General features: G+C 43.6%; 1 pseudogene; it reads right to left on the reverse strand.

The window, feature by feature from the left end:
* LOC132892121 (protein dopey-1-like) overlaps nt 1-20,297 on the reverse strand; it is a 32,693-nt pseudogene that overhangs the window by 12,222 nt on the left and 174 nt on the right.

Genomic DNA, 20,297 nt, shown 5'->3' on the forward strand with positions numbered 1-20,297 from the left:
ACCACGCCCACCTCCATCGCCGAGCACTGATGCTGGAGGTGCCCCGGCTCCCCGCAGCACCAGCACACCGGCCCAGGCTCTCTCTCTGCACCGGTGTTCCGGATATCACTCACGTGAGGGGGGGAAGACACAGACATGGAAGTAAGAAACGGTAGGACACAGTGGGTGCGGCGGGCCGGCTGGGGTGGAGCCGGCCCCCGCCTCCGCAGTGGGGGAATGGGGCAAGGGCAAGGAACACGAGGGGAGAGAGAGGGGAGGGGAGAGGGCGAGACACGCTGTCCTGCCATTGGAACGGCCACCATATGGTTCTCCGCCAGCTCAATGGCCTGATCCAGCAATGCCGGGCGATGGCACTGGACCCACTCCACGGTCCCTTCCGGAAGTTGAGCGACAAACTGCTCCAGCACCACCAGATCGATGATTTCCTCGGTGTCGTGGTTGTCGGCCCTCAGCCACCAGTGGCAGGCGTCCCGGAGTTGCTGGCCAAACGCGAACGGCTGGCCGACCTCCTCCAGGCGCAGCGTGCGGAAGCGCTGCCGCTGCTGCTCCGGAGTGCAACCCACGCGCTGGAGGACGGCCCTGCGGAGGTCCGTGTGGACCAGCCAGCTGTCAGCGAGGAGCTGTAGTGCGGCCAGCTGCGCCTCGCCCATGAGCAGGGGGAGGCGGCGCACCGTGCGCTGTTCCACCGGCCAACCCCACGCTTCTGCTGCCTGCTCAAAAAGGGCGAGGAAGGCCTCTGGGTCGTCATGCGGGCCCATCTTCATAAGGGTGAGGTGGGGCGGGCCCGCGGCGGTGGAGGTGCTGGACCCCGCCGACGCAAGTAGGTGCTGGAACGCCTGCGCCAACACCAGGGCCTCAAACCTTTGCTCCTGTTCTTTCCGGAGGGCGACCAGCGCCTGGTGCTGGCTCTGTTTGGCTGTGGCGAGGGCATGGATCAAGTCCTTGAAGGGGGAGGACTCCATGGGGCTGTTCATTCCTGTGCTCCTTCCCGGGTTTCAGCACCACTGTAACAAGTGTTCTAGGTGGGTGGAGCACAGAAGCACAGCAGGCCAGAACTGAGTTCTCAAAAACTCTTTATTTAGCTTTTCAGCTTAAATCACGCACACAAGTATCCAGGTTGGGGAGAAGCTCCCTTCCTCCACTCTCCCTCTCCTCTTTATAGGGTGCGGTCACTGGGGAAGACATAGAAACACAGGCTAATTCTCATCAGGTGCAGTGATTCCGCCACTTACCTTCCCTGACTCTGCCCTCCATTCACAGACCGACGCTTGACCACGCCCCCACTGCCACACTGCCATTCATGAATGTTAATGGTTGCATAAAGATCCTCCCACTTGAGTGCTCTGTAAGAGTGAATCAGATCAGTTACCATTGATGTTATTTTATTCCAGTTCATTAATAAAATACTGCAGATTAAAAGATTAGTGTTCTTTGTGTAAGTGTCATTGCCCCCCTGGAAACCCTGTATTGACAGAATATCTTGAAATAATGAATTAACTCAAATAATAAGATGTCTTAAAATATATTATTATGATATATTTTGAAAGTACTAGTGCATCTCAAAAAATTAGAATACCATGAAAAAGTTCCTTTTTTTCATAATTTAATTCAAAAAGGTAAACTTTCATATATTCTATATTCATTACATGTAAAGTGAAATATTTAAAGCCTTTTTTGTTTTAATTTTGATGATTATGGCTTATAGCTCATGAAAATCAGAAATCCAGTATCTCAAATTATTAGAATATTCCCTAAGATCAATCAAAAAAAGGATTTACAATACAGAAATGTCCAACTTCTGAAAAGTATATTCATTTATACACTCAATACTTGGTTGGGGCTCCATTACCATGAATTACTGTATCAATGCGGTGTGGCATGGAGGTGATCAGTCTGTGGCACTGCTGAGGTGTTAATGAAGCCCAGGTTGCTTTGATAGTGGCCTTAAGAGTATCTGTATTTTTGGGTCGGGTGTTTCTCATCTTCCTCTTGACAATACCCCATAGATTCTCTATGGGGTTCAGGTCAGGCAAGTTGGCTGGCCAATCAAACACCGTAATATCATGGTCAGCAAACCATTTGGTAGTAGTTTTGGCACTGTGGGTAGGTGCTAAGTCCTGCTGGAAAAGGAAATCAGCATCTCCAAAAAGCTCGTCAGCAGATGGAAGCATGAAGTGCTCTAAAGTCTCCTGGTAGATGGCGGTGTTGACTTTGGACTTGATAAAATACAGTGGACCAACACCAGCAGATGACATGGCACCCCAAATCATCACAGACTGTGGAAGCTTCACACTGGGCTTCAAACACCTTGGATTCTGTGCCTCTCCACTCTTCCTCCAGACTCTAGAACCGTGATTTCCAAATTAAATGCAAAAGGTACTTTCATCTGAAAAGAGGACTTTGGACCACTGAGCAACAGTCCATTTCTTTCTCTCCTTAGCCCAGATAAGACACTTCTGACATCGTCTCTGGCTCAGGAGTAGCTTGATATTAGGAATGCGAAAGTTGTATCCCCTTTCTTGAAGATGTCTGTTCGTGATGGGTCTTGATACACTGACACCAGCCTCAGTCCACTCCTTGTGAAGCTCTCCCAAGTTCTTGAATTGACTTTTCTTGGCAATCCACTCAAGACTGCGGCCATCCCTGTTGCTTGTGCACCTTTTCCAGCCACCCTTTTCATCAGTGACCTTTTGTGGCTTACCCTCCTTGTGGAGGGCATCAGTGATCATTTTCTGTACAACAGTCAAGTCAGCGGTCTTCCCCATGATTGTGGTTGTGTGTACTGAACTAGACCGAGAGATACACTGTGTTCATACTGTTTTACTCAAACTCGAAATGAAATATTCTAATATTTTGAGATTTTTTTTTGTTTTTGTACTGTATGCCATACTGATTAAAATTAAAATAGAAAAATGCTTGAAACATTTCAAAATGCTTGAAACATTTTAGTTTATGTGTAATGAGTCTATAATATATAACATTTTTACTTTCTTAAATAACTGATGGAAAATATTGAACTTTTTCACAATATTCTAATTTTTTGAGATGCACTAGTATGAGGAAGTCAAAATAATCAGTGAAATAATGACACACTGTCTTGAAATAACAAGGTATTAACTCAAAATAATGACTTAGCGTTTAATTAAAATCACAAAAGAGTGTTTAAATGCAGAATGAGCTGAAAAGATTATTTAATTTTCTTGATGTATTTTAAATAGTTTTAAATAAACTGAGAATTTGAAAGCTCATGTATTTACTGTATTTGTACTTGTTAGCGTTTGCTGTTAATCTTGGATTAAATGTTTAGCTGTTTGTGTGTGTGTCTGAAACTGTACAGTGGAGGAGAATTTAAGCTCTAAGTTTCCTCCACCAGCAGTTTGTGTTTTGGAAAGATCAGATGGATTTGTATGTTCATGCTGCATTAGGTGATGATTCACAAGTTCAAATCAATTCTGAGTGAAATAAATTCACTTTGTTCATTCTGATATTAAACATTGTTAATCTGCATAATGGGACAATTTAAATATGCACATATAAATATATCTGTAATCTGTGTAATGTTTATTATTAATAGTTAAAATATTAATGATGTGGGCAGTTATATATTTCTACAGATTTGATATCCCGGTTTGTTATCATGATTGAGTCTCTCCCTGTCTATTTGCTCATCACCTGCACTGTGCCTGCTCGATGGTTTTTAAGTTCACTTTGTCCTGACAAATTTTCTGCCTCAAAGTGTTTTAATAAAACCAAACATTTTAACCCAACCTGTATATCCAGAACTGTGCACAAGCCTTTTTTCCCCACACCTTTAATCTGGATTATATTTGATGTGTAATTACACATATGAGTGACAAGTGTCAATTTCAGTTTTACTTTTCCGGCAGTTTCTTTGAGATCCAGACTTATGTGTGTTGTGTAAAAACAAATCATATATATTTGATGTCTCGCACACATCTGGACCTTTATCCAATGTTTGATTAGTTCAATATTAGTGTATTTTATGATTATTTTTTGGAATTTGTTCTTTGGAGGAGGTGGAGTTATACTGTGTGTCAGTGACAGCTGGTAGTCTTTCAATCAGGGGAGGCTGGTCGGTTACGATATTTCCAGATTTTAAAAGAAAAAAGAAAAAGCATAAATTTTGCCCATACTCTTGCCTCTGATCTGGCTGATTGTTGGCAGGGTCACAAACTGTGAAATAACAGGTTCTTTTGGCCCATTAGCCTACTGTCCAATATACATGATGGTGGTGTTGGGGGGGTATATTTTAACATTTTATATTTTAAAATTGTGGCATGTTGTTTAAAAATTGATCATTATTGAAAGCAGCTCTTTGTCAGGAACCTCAGCAGTAACAGCAGAGTGTTCTGGAATAGGCACAAGCACTGACCTTGGGGAGCCAAACATAGAGCTGGGTGCCACACATTTCATTCAATGACACTTTCCCTATATTTTACTTATTTTGGCTGAGAAATGTTTTATTGACAATTTTGATAACCCTTCACTTTTAATCCAGGTCTGTAGTGTGAAATGTTCTCGGCTGTGTTTTTGTTTAAAAATGTTTTCCAAATTGTAGCTGTGTTTAATTCATATCCAGAAAAAATATATATTCCAATATAATATACTCAGCATAAACATTTTAAATAGATTCTATATTTTTGGTCCATCCATGACATATTACTAAAGTAGCCTATTTACTGTTGTTGATGTGGGTCACTTGCTGTTAGCCAATTCACTTTCTCGTACCAGGAGAGCTGTGTAGTACAGTCCCTTTAGAAACTACATTTCCCATCAGCCCACTTCCGCGTTGACCTGCGTCACGCCGGGGCAGGATCACCACCACGTCCTCTCAGGAAAGCATAAGACAAAGAGAAACGCCCAGCTTTTCCTCTCTCGTGTCCGGATTCCAAGCCATCTGGACGCCTAAAGAGATACACTCCAACCAGATAAAGAAGTATTTTCTTTTCTTTCTTGCAAGATCCACGAGTTAGCGCGATTTCTTTGTTTACCACTGGCCACGGTAAAAATCCAGAATAGCGCGATTTTAAACTCAGTGAGTTACAACCAGTTTCATTCATTAAGTATGTACGACTGCAGCTCAAAGCAGTTAATTTATAATTAAGAGCGACCAGAATTCCTCCTGATTGAAGTGCTGTGCACATTGTTAATCAGAGACTTTCCTTCTCATTACGAGCCACGACGCGTCGGATCAAGAGAAGTTCTCTGTCCACGGAATTGACTCACGGAATCGACTCACGTGCTCCACATTGGCGAACCTCCAACGCCTCGAATATCTCTTCATATCTTGCTAAAGGCAGGATATTAAGTAAGACTTTGGCATTTGGGCATAGTTAAGCTAGTCTTAGGAATTAGCTTTATGAAGTAGTGTGAATTTAATTGTGCACACTGTAGACAGTGTGTTGAGTTGATCATTGTGTTCTACAATTGTTCTCTCTCCGTTGTTTTAATAGATAAATTGCTGCATGCTTCTTTGCTATCTTTTCCAACACTCTTAGTTTCATTATTATCAAGATTTCAGGGGATTTGATAAGTAGGTGGAATTCCTTTGTCTCAAGGCAAACCAAGAGGATTCACCTTCCCCCAACACCTCAGATAACATTCCAAACTTTATAGCCCCTCACACACACACACACACACACACACACACACACCCTTGCTCTCCCCCTCACACACACACACACACACACACACACACACACACACACACACACACACATACACGCTCTTACACATCTACATACTCAAGTATATGATCATATCATCATATTTGTATATATCTGCTGATGTTATTCAATTTTTTTAATCTTTGTTATAATAAATTCGTTTATTAAACAAACTGTGTATTTATTTGTGTGCATGATATTTCCGAAGTCACCCAATCTCCCAAAGAATTCAAAAAGGTGCATATAAGTTATGTAATATGGTAAGTGATCATAATAATTTGGAATATACCATAATTTAGCTGTTTGGTAATTTATTATTAAGCACCAGGATTAATGGTATGATTTACTTTGAATGATTCACTGATTTACTTTGAATGATTCACTGATTCACTTTGAATGATTCACTGATTCGATTCACTTGAATGATTCACTTGAGTGATTCACTTCAAACGATTCAAATGAGACTGATTCATTTTAATTATTAACCTTCAAATTTAATGAGACTGATTTAATGAGATCACTTAATAGTTACCAAATGCACAGCTGAAAGGAACGAGTATTATTCCCTACCTTTTTCACCAAGTCAATTTGAGGCGTTGGTCTACCCTGCTCTTTAATTTAAATTTTTTTCCTCGAAAGGAAGACTGGCAAATGGCTTCGCCAAAATTAAATCAGCAATGCTTGGCATCCGTGCGCAGCTTTCTTGCTAGCTGACTAGCCCCCTCAAGTTCAGTCACTCAAATAAACGAAATTTCTGGAACTAAGATAGCAAACTTGACAACACTATATTTACACTTTATTTACAATGAAAATATATACAAACTAAAAAAGCTGGTAGAAACCGTATGTAATGAATGAAATCGAAATGTAAGCTGATCTCTTACAATACACCACAGCACTTGCGAATCCGCATGGGACTGAACTGAAATTCACCGCTGCCTGTCTATAGTTGAAATGAGCTGTCAATCAAAGAAAATATCCAGCCGCTTTCACCAATCACCAGTCTCCTCGCGGAAACTGCCATGTCCCTCCCACTGCGAGGCTGGGAGTCCGTGGGCGGGCATTTTCGCAGTATTTGTCCAATAACCGTCTTGCATTTTGAGATTGACAAGCACATAGCTCCCAAATGCCATTGAAGTCCACTGAGGCTGGGCTGCATCACGCTGTCACGAGGGGGAAAAACTCACGCACACATTAGGCGAACTGGAGAAAGTTATAACGGAATGATTTCGCACTGTAGTTGGGTTGAGCACATATATTTCTATGATTCTGGATCTGAAATAGCAACGTTATAAGGTCGGCTATAACATAAGCCTAGCGCAATTCATCCTACACGATGTTCATCATTTTTAGAGGAGGCTGAGCCTCCCTTGTTGTCTTAGAGCAATCGCCCGTGCTGTGTGTTTATGTCACATGCGATGGAAAAAAAAAGGTCTCCTATCTCTGCTCTCCTTGTCTCCTCTGAGTGAGAATTGATACATCCATAAAGATTTTATTTTATGGAAGGATGATGGATGCAGGAGCAAGAAATCAAGAAGGCATCAAGTCGAGTAGTGAGATGCTCCTTATATCTTGATCCATAAAGCTTATCAAGGCACAGTATTCCAATGTTTTTCTCAGAAGCCATTGCATGTACAGTGCCCTTCACAATTATTGGCACCCCTTGTAAAGATGAGTGAAAAGGGTTAGAAAAAAAATCAACCGTTTAATGAAGTCGCTTCATCTCACGCTGAAAAAATGAGGAAAAATCCAAAATTTAATTCAAATAAATGTATTCAGAGAAAAACAAATGCCTTATCAAGAAATAATTATTTTCAACAAAAAAAAAATTCCACAGTTATTGGCACCCCTGGAAAGTATTGTGAACACAGTGCAACTAAAGCATGTTTCCCATTTAAATTGTACATTTTTTAGTTGATTGGAGTGTCGGAACTTTCAAGCTGTAATCCATGATTTCCTGAGTCTGTTACGTGACAACAGTTTTTCGAAGTACTCCCGAGCCTGTGTGGCTATATTTGTCATATTCGCATGACAGTTTCCCAGGCAGTGCCACCTGAGGGCTCGAAGGTCATGCACATTCAACAGTGATTTCCAACCTCGCCCTTTATGCACTGTGATGTCTCTGAATTCCCTAAAACTTTTCAAAATGTTATGTACTGTAGTTTTTGAAAGACCTAAATTGTCTGTAATCTTGCACTGAGATTTTTTTTTCATGACTAGCAATTCTCTCTCAAATTTTGGCACAAAGAGTGAGCCACAACCCATCCTTGCTTGCAAAGGCTGAGCCTTTGGTGCTGCTCAATTTATACCCAATCATGTTACCAATTAAGCTCCTTATTGTGAAATCTTCCAAAATGGTGTGACTTGAATATCCTATAAACTTTTCAGTCTTATTTTGCCTCCATACCAACTTTTTTTTTTTGAGTGTGTTGCAGGCATCAAATTCAAACTTCATTTATATTTACAAACTACAATTAAGTTGGTCAGTAAAACAATTGAAAATCTTTTCTTTGTACTTTTGTCAGTTAAATAAAGATACACAATTAATAAATCACAGATTTTTGTTTTTATTGCATTTTGGAAAGTATCCCAAATTTTCTCGAAATGGGGTTTGTACACTTTCCCTTTCTGCTTCTCCATGGACACTTATGTCTGTGCATTAGTGAATGGGCATGGCTATCGGAGCAAAGCATTAGCCTATAGGAACTACACATTTCATTTTCTCTAGATTTGAGACATTTTAACACCAATTATAACATAATCAGTGAAATTGAGGTTTCTTTGTGCAAGATATAAAGCCAACCTTTGATTATCAGAACTGTTCTACAAAATATCTGATTACCATTGTTCATTTTGGGGGTTATTTTGGGGATTAAGGTATGTGTCGAATTTAGAAAGTGTGTTGACTTTTCTATAGTCCAAACAGAACCAGATCGACCTGTCGGTCTTGGGGACCAGGACCACCAGGCTGCTCCAGTCACTGTGGGACTCCTCAATTATGCTCATTTCAAGTAAGGCCTTGAGTTCAAGATGAATGTTTTTGGGGATTTTTTGTGTTCGGGCAAGCAGTATGGGTGGCTACACACCACCACCCCTGGGGGCACTTCAATCTGGTGTTCTATGAGGTGATTGCAGCCAGGAAGGGGCGAGAGCATGTCGAAAAATTCCATTTGCAACCTGGCAACCTCTGTGAGTTGGGCCGGTGAGAGGTGGTCTCCACAGGGGACCAGAGCAGCTTGAGCAGCTGCTTTTGTTTTTACCTCTGACCCCAGCTCCACCCTCTCCAGAACTACCAATGCCAACACCACGGGGATCCCCTCATTTCTGTTTTATCAGTTTGAGGTGCTGTATTTGTAGTCCCTCGCCCCTATTTGTTCACCTCACCTCATAGTCAACGTCCCCGATTCACTGTATGACCTCAAAGGGCCCTTGCCACTTGGCGATCAATTTGGAGCTTGAAGTGGGCAATAATATGAGTACTTTATCTCCCGGTGTGAACTCCCTAAGGCACACACCCCTGTTGTACAGCTGGGCCTGATGTCCTTGTGCCTGCCATAAATTCTCCTGGGTTAAGAGAGTGAGTGGAGCTTTGCGTGCAGGTTGAGAATGTACTGAATTTCGTTTTTCCTATTTGAAGGTCCCTCCTCCCAATTTTCCCGTAGCACATCCAAGATGCCGCAAGGCTTACGCCTATATAATAATTCAAATAGGGAAAATCCTGTGGAGGCATGTGGGACCTCTCATACTGCAAATAATAGGGGCTCGTGCCATTTATCCCAATTACATGCATCTCTACTTACAAACTTCCGAATTAAATTTTTAAGTGTTTGATTGAACCATTTTACCAAGCCATCTGTTTGTGGGTGATAGATGCTGGTGCAGATGGATTTAATTCCCAGTAACCCATACAGCTTGCAAAGTGTGTGTGACATAAACATAGTGCCTTGGTCACTTAGGATTTCTTTGGGAATCCGGACTCGGGAGATAATTTTAAAGAGTGCCTTTGCCATGTTACATGCAGAAATGTTACACACCAGGACTGCTTCCGGATATCACATTGCATAGTCCATCAGGACTAAAATAAAGTGATATCCTCATGCTGACCGATCTAATGGCCCAACGAGATCCATGCCAATTCTCTTGAAGGATTGTCTTGATTAGAGGGAGAGGGTGCAAAGGTGCTTTTGGGGTGGCCTCTGGATTTACCAGTTAGCATTCGTGGCACGCCACACACCACCGACAGACAGCCCCACAAATCCTTGGCCAATAGAACTGGGCCATTATTCAGGCTAGTGTTTTATCTTGACCTAAGTGTCCGACCATCAGATTAAAGTGAGCTGTATGGAATATGAGTTTCCTACAATTCTTTGGGATTAATAACCAAGTTATCTGTTCACTGGTTTGAGAGTCCTGCATTACTCAATACAGCCTATCTTTACTAATTACGAAGTACAGAAAGGAGGGTGTCGCATTTGGCTGGAGGGGTTGACTATCAATTACTCTCACTAGGTCAAAAGCATGACACAGAGTCTTGTCTTACATCTGCTCTAACAGGAAATCCTCGAGGGAATCCCCAAGAGAGGGAGGAGGGTGGGCTGCTCCCCACTCCTCATATCGCCCTGACATGATGCTGATGTGGACAGCTCTGAGACAGCTTCCCCAGTCAATGCCACACAGGGATCCCTGTGTGATGTGTTACCGCAGGATCCACCCACTACTACATGCTCCATTAAACCTCTAGACCCCGGCCAATCAGTCCCCAGAATCAGTGGGTGAGTGAGGCGTGGGTTAACCGCTGCCTCTACACTATGGTTTTTTCCCCCGAAATAGAATGTGGATGGACACTAGTAGATTTTTGTGAACATCCCCGTGTACACACAAAACTTTCACCACTTGTGCTCTCCCCAGTGCCTCACCTTGCACCAGGCTTTGGTGGATTGAGGTCTAATTACAGCTGGAATCCACCATCACGTGATATGCATCTCCTTGAATACTCACCGGTATGTGATACGCTCCAACCTAATCGAGGGCAGTCTCTGCCGTGTCAGGGATCCAGTCCACAGCACCCACCTCCATTGCAGAGCACTGGCCCTGGAGATGCCTGGGTTCTTCACAGCCCCAGCATACTGGCCCCCAGGCTTTATCTCTGCACCAGTGATATGGGGATCACTCACTTGGGGGGAGAAGACACAGAAGGGAAAGAAGGGAGGGGGACACCACAGGTGTGGCAAGATGGCTGCAGGGGGGCTGGCCCCCACCTTCATGGTGGGGGAACAGGGCAGGTATGGGGAGAGATGAGAAGGGATAAAGGAGAGAGAGAGAAAGAGAAGAGGCAGAATGTCCACCTACTTCCAGAACCGCCGCCAAATGGTCCACCGCCAACTCAATGGCTCGATCCGGTGACACCGGGTGGTGGCACTAGACCCACTCCATTGTTCCTTGTGGCAGCCACGTGATGAACCGCTACAGTGCCACCATGTTGATGATTCCCTCTGCATCGCAGTCATCCACTCTCAGCCACTGCCAGCAGGCATGCTGGAGCTGTTGGCCGAACATGAACGGCTGACCAAATTCCTCCAATGTCAGCATGCAGAAGTGCTAATGGTGTTATTCTGGGGAGCGGCCGACAAGCTGCAGGATGGCTTGCTTCAAGTCAGTGTAAACAAGCCAATTGTTGGCAGGGAGCTGTTGCACAGCAAGCTGCACCCCCCAGTCAGCAGTGGTAGTAAGCGAGCTGCGTGTTGCGCAACTCACCACCCCTATGCTTCGGCCGCTTGCTCGAAGAGTGATAAACGCCTCCAGATCATCATGCGGCCCCATCTTCATTAGTGTGATGTGGGGTGGGTCCACAGCAGTGGCACTCCAGGACCCTGCTGATGCAAGCAGGTGCCGGAATGCCTGGTGATCTTCTTGTCTGGCCAGCAGCAAGGCTTCAAAATGGTGTTCCTGCTCCTTCTAGAGGATGATTAGCGCTTGATGCTGGCTCTGTTGGGTGGCAGTGAGGGCATGACTCTGGTCCTTAAGCGGGGAGGACTCCATGGGGTGGTTTCCTTCATTATCCCAACTTTTGGCACCACTGTAGTATGACCCAGACATGGGTGGAATACTGACGCATAGATAGGCGGGAATTGGTGCCAACACAATTTTTATTACAGTATTCTTCACTACTGCTTTTCAGCTTTTTCTCGACTTATTCAGTCACACACACACAACACAGAGACATGCTCTGGTCAGGAGAGACCCTCCTGCTTCACTCTCTCCCTCCTTATCTATGCTCTGTCCTCACTGTCACAAAACACACACACACACACACACAAAACATTAATTGACAACAGGTGTAGTGACTTTGCCACTCACCTTCCCTGGCCCCACCCTCCATTCACAAACTGGTGCTTGGCCACACCTCTGCTGCCACACATGGAAACCATCATTATGGGAAGGCAGTGGAGATGGATTGGACACATCCTTCAAAGAGAGCAAGATAACTTCACACATACTGCACTACACTGGACACTAGAAGGACAGCGTAAGAGCGGGCAACCCAAGAATACCTGGCAATGCGCGGTCGAGTCAGAAATGAAGACCCTGAACCACATTTGGGGCACAGTACAGAAATTGACCCAGGACAGACAGAAGTGATCATCCTTTGTTACATGCCAGGAGGCATAATAAGCAGTAAGTAAGTAAGTATGTAATTTGTGGCTGACATTTGAGAAAAGATCTGTGAAACAAAACACTAAAATATATTTTCTCTGGGGCGGCACGGTGGTGTAGTTGTTAGCGCTGTCGCCTCACAGCAAGAAGGTCCGGGTTCGAGCCCCATGGCTGGCGAGGGCCTTTCTGTGTGGAGTTTGCATGTTCTCCCCGTGTCCGCGTGGGTTTCCTCCGGGTGCTCCGGTTTCCCCCACAGTCCAAAGACATGCAGGTTAGGTTAACTGGTGACTCTAAATTGACCGTAAGTGTGAATGTGAGTGTGAATGGTTGTCTGTGTCTATGTGTCAGCCCTGTGATGACCTGGCGACTTGTCCAGGGTGTACCCCGCCTTTCGCCTGTAGTCAGCTTGGATAGGCTCCAGCTTGCCTGCGACCCTGTAGAAGGATAAAGCGGCTAGAGATAATGAGAGAGAGAGATATTTTCTCTGTTACTGCTTTTGTGTTATCGTTTCTTTCTCTGTAAGATCAAAACATTAGGTGTATAACTCTATACTTGCTACCATGGAGTCAAGCCTATGCATTCTCAAGGCCAATTTATGCTGACAACCCAGTCCTCGCAGACGGTGTCGCAGACAGTGTCTGCGTAGCCCCCCCACCTTCGCAGACGCTCTGCGCGCACCTCCCAAAAATTGTGACCACCGCAGAAGCCTCGCACCAGCGCCGCAGACAAGAGGGCTCTGATTGGTCCACTCTACCCGCTGTACATGCACTTCCGCGTCCCTACTTTCCCGGTTTGTTTTGTTTTCACGACCGCCATTTTTAAAAACACGAGCGAAGATGGAGCAGCACAAACAGCGGTTGATTGAGGAAGTGAGGAAGTACGTACATCTATACGACTCCAGTTCTAGTCATTATAAAAAAAGTTCTATTCATTATAAGTAACCGGAGGATAAACACTCCACTAACCACACCCACCAACTACTCCTAGCGACTTCGCGCCCCCTTGCGTTGTGCCGGTGAATAACATCGCGCACGCCTATTCCCCCGCTCAACAATAAATTACAACTGTCTGCGAAAAGCTATCTGCGAAAACCTTGTCGCAAGAGCATGCAGAGGCCTTAAGGCTAAGATAGCTAAGCACTAGGTAGAAGGATTTACCATAGTTATCTGTCCAGAAAAATGATGTCATATAACCTTGCTCGTTCTTGCAGTTGCACTCACTAGGCAGGATTTCCTTTTCTTTTCCACTGGCTTTAAGCTGGTGAGAGAGTGGAATCTGCCATGTTTGCCCACACTGATATGTTTTGGTTAAAAGTAGGTCAAACATGCCCTGTGTTGGTCACGTGATATTGTTGCTCACTTGCTTCAGCAATCTCTGGAATCGTAAAATGCAGGACGCATTTTATCTTGGCCAAATATTTCCACAGAGAATAATTAGTGTTTACAGCAGCAAAACATTCTGAAACTCCAACAGCAATAGAAATAGAACATTTTGCCCAGAATTCAACTTTGCAGTCAGCACCTTTTAATGAGTGATAATGATACACCATTTATTGAGTGTCAGAGACAAATGTATTCTGTTTAACCAACTCACCTCTGAACATAAGCATAGAAGAAATGAAGCATGCAGACTTCGAGAGAGCTGTTTCTGTAAAGAGAGAGAGAGAGAGAAAATAAATAATACACATTAATATTTGCAAATTGTAAAATATTAATGTTATCAGCTGTCAATGTTTTGCCATTTAAATCAGCACATTTCAGTGACACAAAAATAATTAAAGACAATTTATTTGGTGATAAATTAACAAAAAAAAATCCCATCATAAAATACATGTCTGCTGACTGTGTCATGCCTTTGTTCCTTTTTCCAAAATTTCACTGTGACACTAGGTTTGAGAAATGTTTATAAATTAAACATTATTTATTATTATTAGAACATAAAATGGAAACCTTCTACTTCATGATGGCCAGCGACTGTTTGAGAACCTCCTTCACTGTCTGCATGACAGTTTCAGTGCGCAGGGCATTACCACTCCTCACTAAATCCACCAGGAGGAGCTGTTTATCACTCGCTGAAGGAATTACCCCCCCCACACACACACACACACAGAGAGAGAGAGAGAGAGAGAGAGAGAGAGAGAGAGAACGTGATCACACCTCATGTCCACTCTTTAATATAGAAATAATTGTGGAGGAACAATTCTCCCACCTGGTGGTACTGTGAGCAGGCAGTAAAGAATGATGATCATGACTCCCTCCAGGACAGTGAGGCTCAGATCAGGAGGAATACACAGCACCATCTGCTGGGGCCTGAAAATATAACACACTAACTAAATTTTCAAAAACACACATTTTCCTGACTCCTAACTTGCAGTACCTACACTGGTGCTAGGGGAGGTACCTGGGGTCTGTGATTCCAGTCTCATTGGGGTATTGCTGGATCAGGTTTTCCAGGTTCTTGCAGAGCTGCAGTGTCAGTGACGCAACCACGCAACACAGAATCCAACCCATGTACGGCAGCATAGCTGTGATGAGGCTGATCCACTGAGGGTGCATCTTACACACATGGTGCTGGTGAAGCGCCTTTATAACTGCACATCAAAATATACCCTGTGCTGTAATTGGCTGCCCGTGCAGGTACTGAAGTGATATCATTGGCTGTTGAGGATTCACATGTTCCACTTTTGCACCCAGAATCTCAAAACCACCACAACCAGCCCTAGCTCCATCAGGACTTCTTGAATTCCTTGTTTCTGGACCAGCATCTCCACTTTTGTCTCCAGGAACCAGGACATGATGCTCAAGTACAACAAGGCTCTGAACGAGGCAAAGGAGTTGTGATTGTATGCCACTGCATCCATCCAGGTGGTACTTGGAAAAGTTGATGACACTGTCCTTGGACAGTCCCTCTTCGATGGCGAGCAGGTTGGTTCCATGTATGCGCTGCTTGTGCCACTTCTGAGCACTAAAGATGGACAAGAGCAGGCAGTGCAGTGCCCCCTTCTGGACATCGCTGATGAAGCTGGTGAACCCTTTAGTGGCACCACCTTGGCAAGCTCACTGAAGAGCAGTGTCAAGACTTCAACGCTGGTTAGCTGCATGGTGCAGTTCCCTGCCAAGTCTTGCAGTGCTGCTGGAAAGTGTGCTGGATAATAGCTCTTCAAGGAGTAGAGGCCCAGTGAGATGATGATCTCCAGGTACGTGGTGCTGTGGAAGGAATGTGAATGTGAATCCTGTGGAATTGGGCAATAAAATCCTTCCCCATGACGGAAATACAATGACGAGCTAGAAGGTTCTGAAGTAGTGAGAGCTGAAGTGTGTAGGTGTTGTTGAAGCTGGTGGTCGATATGGCGCTGACAAAGCCAGCAGGAGTTGTGCACAACATGGCAGTGATGGCAAAAAGAGCATGAACAGCCTGAGAGGAATTGCAGATCTGCAGATACAGCAGGACATGCTGGTAAAGGGGATGGATATTAAAGTGTATAGGACACACAGAGGATTGGGAAGAGCCCAGGACTCCACCGGTGCCACCACTTAGAGATCTGATATAACTCTCAATTTCAGAAACCTCATCTGCTCCACAGCTGGACCAATTCTCCAAGTCCAAGCTGTCACCAAAGAAGATGATGAGGGGACAGTTCTTATCTGTCTGGTTGGACTTCCAGCATTCCTCCTCTTTCCTCTTATTCTTCTTCACCTAGGGCTTGGCTTCAGAAGATTTGTCAGTGAGACCCTCCATGATTTTACCCTTGAGGCTAAGCTGAGTGCTGCTGTGGCTGTGTTTTCAGGACTGAGGGTCATCTGGGTGCAAGCTTAGCTCTGGAGTACCATTTTCACTACTATCTGAAAGTGTGATGATGGAAGGTAAGGAACTGTGCCTTGTTATTCCTTCACAAGTTTGATCACATGATGAAGGAACTGTGAGAAATTCCAGCATGCCATCAGCCATCAATTCAGGAAGTGTTTGAAACTGGTTGCCAGGAAACTGCCCCATATTGACTTGGGGATCAACAGATGCTTCTGAGGTGTTGGAACTGTCTGAGTCAGTTTGAGTCCAAACTTCCAGAGGTGAAGGTGTTTCAATAGAACTGTCTTCCACCATGTGCACCAGTCTGTCCACCAGTTCAGCAAGAATCACAAAAACAGCCATGTTTATGGACTCTTCCTCTAGTTCTGCCTCTTGTATTGCCTGAGTGCATGTGTTAACAGGACTACCACTTCCTTCCAGCTCGCTCAAGCTGCCATTGTCCACAGTGAAGGACTGGAAGCTGGCTGACCCTGAGCTTGGTGGCTCCCCCTGCTGGTCCAGAGGTTGATATTCACCACAAAGATGCAAGTTTTTGGTGCTGAGGTTCAGAAGTGACAGAATGTCACTTAAAGGGTTCACGGTCAGTCTGAAGGGCTCCACATCATCCAGAGGAAGGACTTGGCCTTTTAGGTTATATTGAGACATACAGTATTCTGTCGGAAACAACAAATGATAAAAGTAGACCAGGGAAAACTATCAGAAATATATTTACCTCTCAGATTGTTCTTGATCAGAAAGCATCAGATGCACAAATTCATAAACAAAGCAAAAAAAATCAAAAGCAGAACTAAACTGCACTTATAGTCAGAGCAGCCTTTGACCCCTAAGCAAGAAAGCAAGGGGGGGGGGGGGGGACACTGTGCCCTGGCTGAATGAGGAATGTAGGAAATTAATGAAAGCTAGAGACTAATTTCTGAAACAATCTTTAAAATCAGGTCTGATAACAGACCAACAAAAATTTACTTCAGTGAGAAATAAAGTAATATAGACCATTAGGCAGGCCAAAGCAAAATTTTTCATAAACATTACTGAAGAGGCAAAAGGAAACTAAAAAAAAAATCTGGCAAAAATAATAACAAACTAATTGGCAAAGAAAATAATTACAAAAGTAAAGGATTAAAACTTAGAATTAATAATGAATTTGTGACAGATGCAATCACAAGCTACCGAACTGAACACTTTTTTCCTAGATTCTGTTCATGAGATAACTAAACTTTTTAATATACTTGACTATACTCTTTGTCCTATAAACTATGCACAGCCTGTTTTTAATATAAAGGAAATAACAGAACCAGAAGTGGCCAACATCATCAGTGCATTGAAAAACTCTCAGGCTAAGGATATCTATGGGCTTGATACAAACTTCTTAAAAATGCACAAAGAGTCCTTAGTATACCCAATTACACATCTGGTTAATTTGTCTTTCAGGCATTCAGTCGTACCATTAGCTTGGAAGGCAGCCATGGTTACACCAATATTTAAATCAGGGGAAAGAACAGACATGGCCAATTACCAGCCAATTATTAGAAAAGGATAAATGCAGGGGTGATAGCGTTCCGGCGCCGCGCCGGATTTCCGGCGTACCGTGGCTGGGGAAAAAAAAAAAAATCTAGTTCGCCCATTGTCCTGTGTCATTCTGAGATGCGCAGATAGACAGTAAAGGGAATTCGGAATTCCCTTTACTGTCTATCTGCGCATCTCAGAATGACACAGGACAATGGGCGAACTAGATTTTTTTTTTTTTTCCCCCAGCCACGGTACGCCGGAAATCCGGCGCTGCGCCGGAACGCTATCACCCCTATAAATGCTTCTTGGATAATAGTTCTTATGTTGGTGCTGTGTTCTAGGATCTAAAGAGGGCATTTGATACTGTTAATCATCAGGTTCTTTTATCTAAATTAACACATTTTAATTTCTCTGAGAAAGCTCTCCAGTGGATAAAATTGTACCTGTCCATCAGGAAGCAATGTGTTTGTGTTGGCAACATTACATCACCCCTTCTTAATTGTCCAGTAGGAGTCCCACAAGACTCTATACTTGGTCCAAGTTTATTCACACTTTTCATTAATGACCTACCTGATGTTTGCCAAAATGTCAATATCCAGATGTACACAGATGATGTAGTAATTTATACACATGCAAAAAACATCCAAGAGGTCTCATCGACTCTCACAGCCGCAATGACTCATATTCATGACTGGCTTACTAAATCATGTCTCCTTTTAAACACAAAAAAACAGTTTGCATGATATTTACAAAACAACCTGTAAAGTTGACACATTCTAATGTGTTCCTTAGAGGAGAAGAGCTTGATGTTGTGAATGAGTTCGGGTATCTTGGAGTAACACTGGACTCAATGCTAACTTTTAAAATTCATGTGAAAAGGGTGTCAAATAAAGTAAAATTTAACATACAGAATTTTAGGCAAATCAGGCCATTTTTCAACATGAAAGCGGCTAGGATGTTCTTACACTCTGTGGTCCTTTCACATATTGAGTACTGTTTTGCAAAATGGTCACTAATTGGTACAACACTGAAACCAATAGAATTACTTTTTTAAAAAGCCATAAACATCTTTGATAAAAAAGCCATTGTCATTTCATCACTGTAACATCTTGGAAAGACACAATCTTTTGAGCTTTCATCTCATCTCATCTCATTATCTGTAGCCGCTTTATCCTTCTACAGGGTCGCAGGCAAGCTGGAGCCTATCCCAGCTGACTACGGGCGAAAGGCGGGGTACACCCTGGACAAGTCGCCAGGTCATCACAGGGCTGACACATAGACACAGACAACCATTCACACTCACATTCACACCTACGGTCAATTTAGAGTCACCAGTTAACCTAACCTGCATGTCTTTGGACTGTGGGGGAAACCGGAGCACCCGGAGGAAACCCACGCGGACACGGGGAGAACATGCAAACTCCGCACAGAAAGGCCCTCGCCGGCCACGGGGCTCGAACCCGGACCTTCTTGCTGTGAGGCGACAGCGCTAACCACTACACCACCGTGCCGCCCCTTTTGAGCTTTGAGAATTTTAAAAACTTTAAGTATGCATGCTTTATAAGGTTTGACATGGGCTTGCCCCAGCCCATTTAAATGATTTTTTTTAAAAGAGTTGATAGTGGCGGTAGCACAAGCACCTTTACTGAAGGGGACTGTACAGTACCATTTAGGCGCATCACATTTGGACAAACTGTACTGTCAGAAAGGGAACAAATTTTGGAACTGTTTACCACTTACAATAAGGGTGTACCCTACATATGGCTGCGGTGCACTCTTCTCACAATAAGGGTGTACCCTACATATCATCAGTTCAAGACTCATAAACTATGGCTCATGGAAAATCAGAATTGTAACCACTTCTCACAGTGTTTTTTTTTTTTTTGTGTGTGTGTGTGTGTTTATTTATTTATTTATGAATTATTTTAAGTCTATTCTGTCTGAGACCGGATTTGTGCAGAGTGTGCCTTGCTGTTGTTCTTGTCTCTATTTATGTTATTGTATCTTGTACTGCATCATTGTGTCTTGTGTTGTCTGTTTTTGTTGGTTCTGTTACTGTCCTGCATGTGTCTGTGCATTTGTATCCCATTCTGTTTTATGTCACCTGCCTAGGGACTATGAATGAAAATTAGCAATTATGCTAACTTCAGCATATTTACATCATGTATTTTATACCACTGTTCATGAATGTGCACTGTCCCTATCAAATAAACTAATAAATAAATAAATAAATCCAGGATCTGATGGCTCTGATCCAGATTCTAGTGCTGGAGGGTCAGAAAAGGCCCAGGTCCAGTGGCGTTGCACCTGAACATGCTGGATGGACACACGGTGTGTTTTTGAATGCAGCAGGAAAAGAAGTGGCTCAAGAACTCGAGTAATGTCGTATCTTTGGAGCACTTGATTGAGCCATATCAGTGATTTCTAATTTCTTGATAACTGATAAACTTCACTGCACATCCTGAATGCTTTATATCACCTGTCAACGGTGTGGCTGAAAGGTGAAAACTTGGTGATATTCAAGTCCCGGGTTCGATGCCACAAGACCGAGAATTTCACATGAGCCTCCAATCGGATCCTCTGAAGGGGGGGGGAGGTTGTTTAGGAAGCAAAGCAATTTGTTCCATGAATATTGATCATATT

Source organism: Neoarius graeffei, chromosome 9, assembly GCF_027579695.1.
Source record: "Neoarius graeffei isolate fNeoGra1 chromosome 9, fNeoGra1.pri, whole genome shotgun sequence".
In the NCBI taxonomy this organism is placed as follows: Eukaryota; Metazoa; Chordata; class Actinopteri; order Siluriformes; family Ariidae; genus Neoarius; species Neoarius graeffei.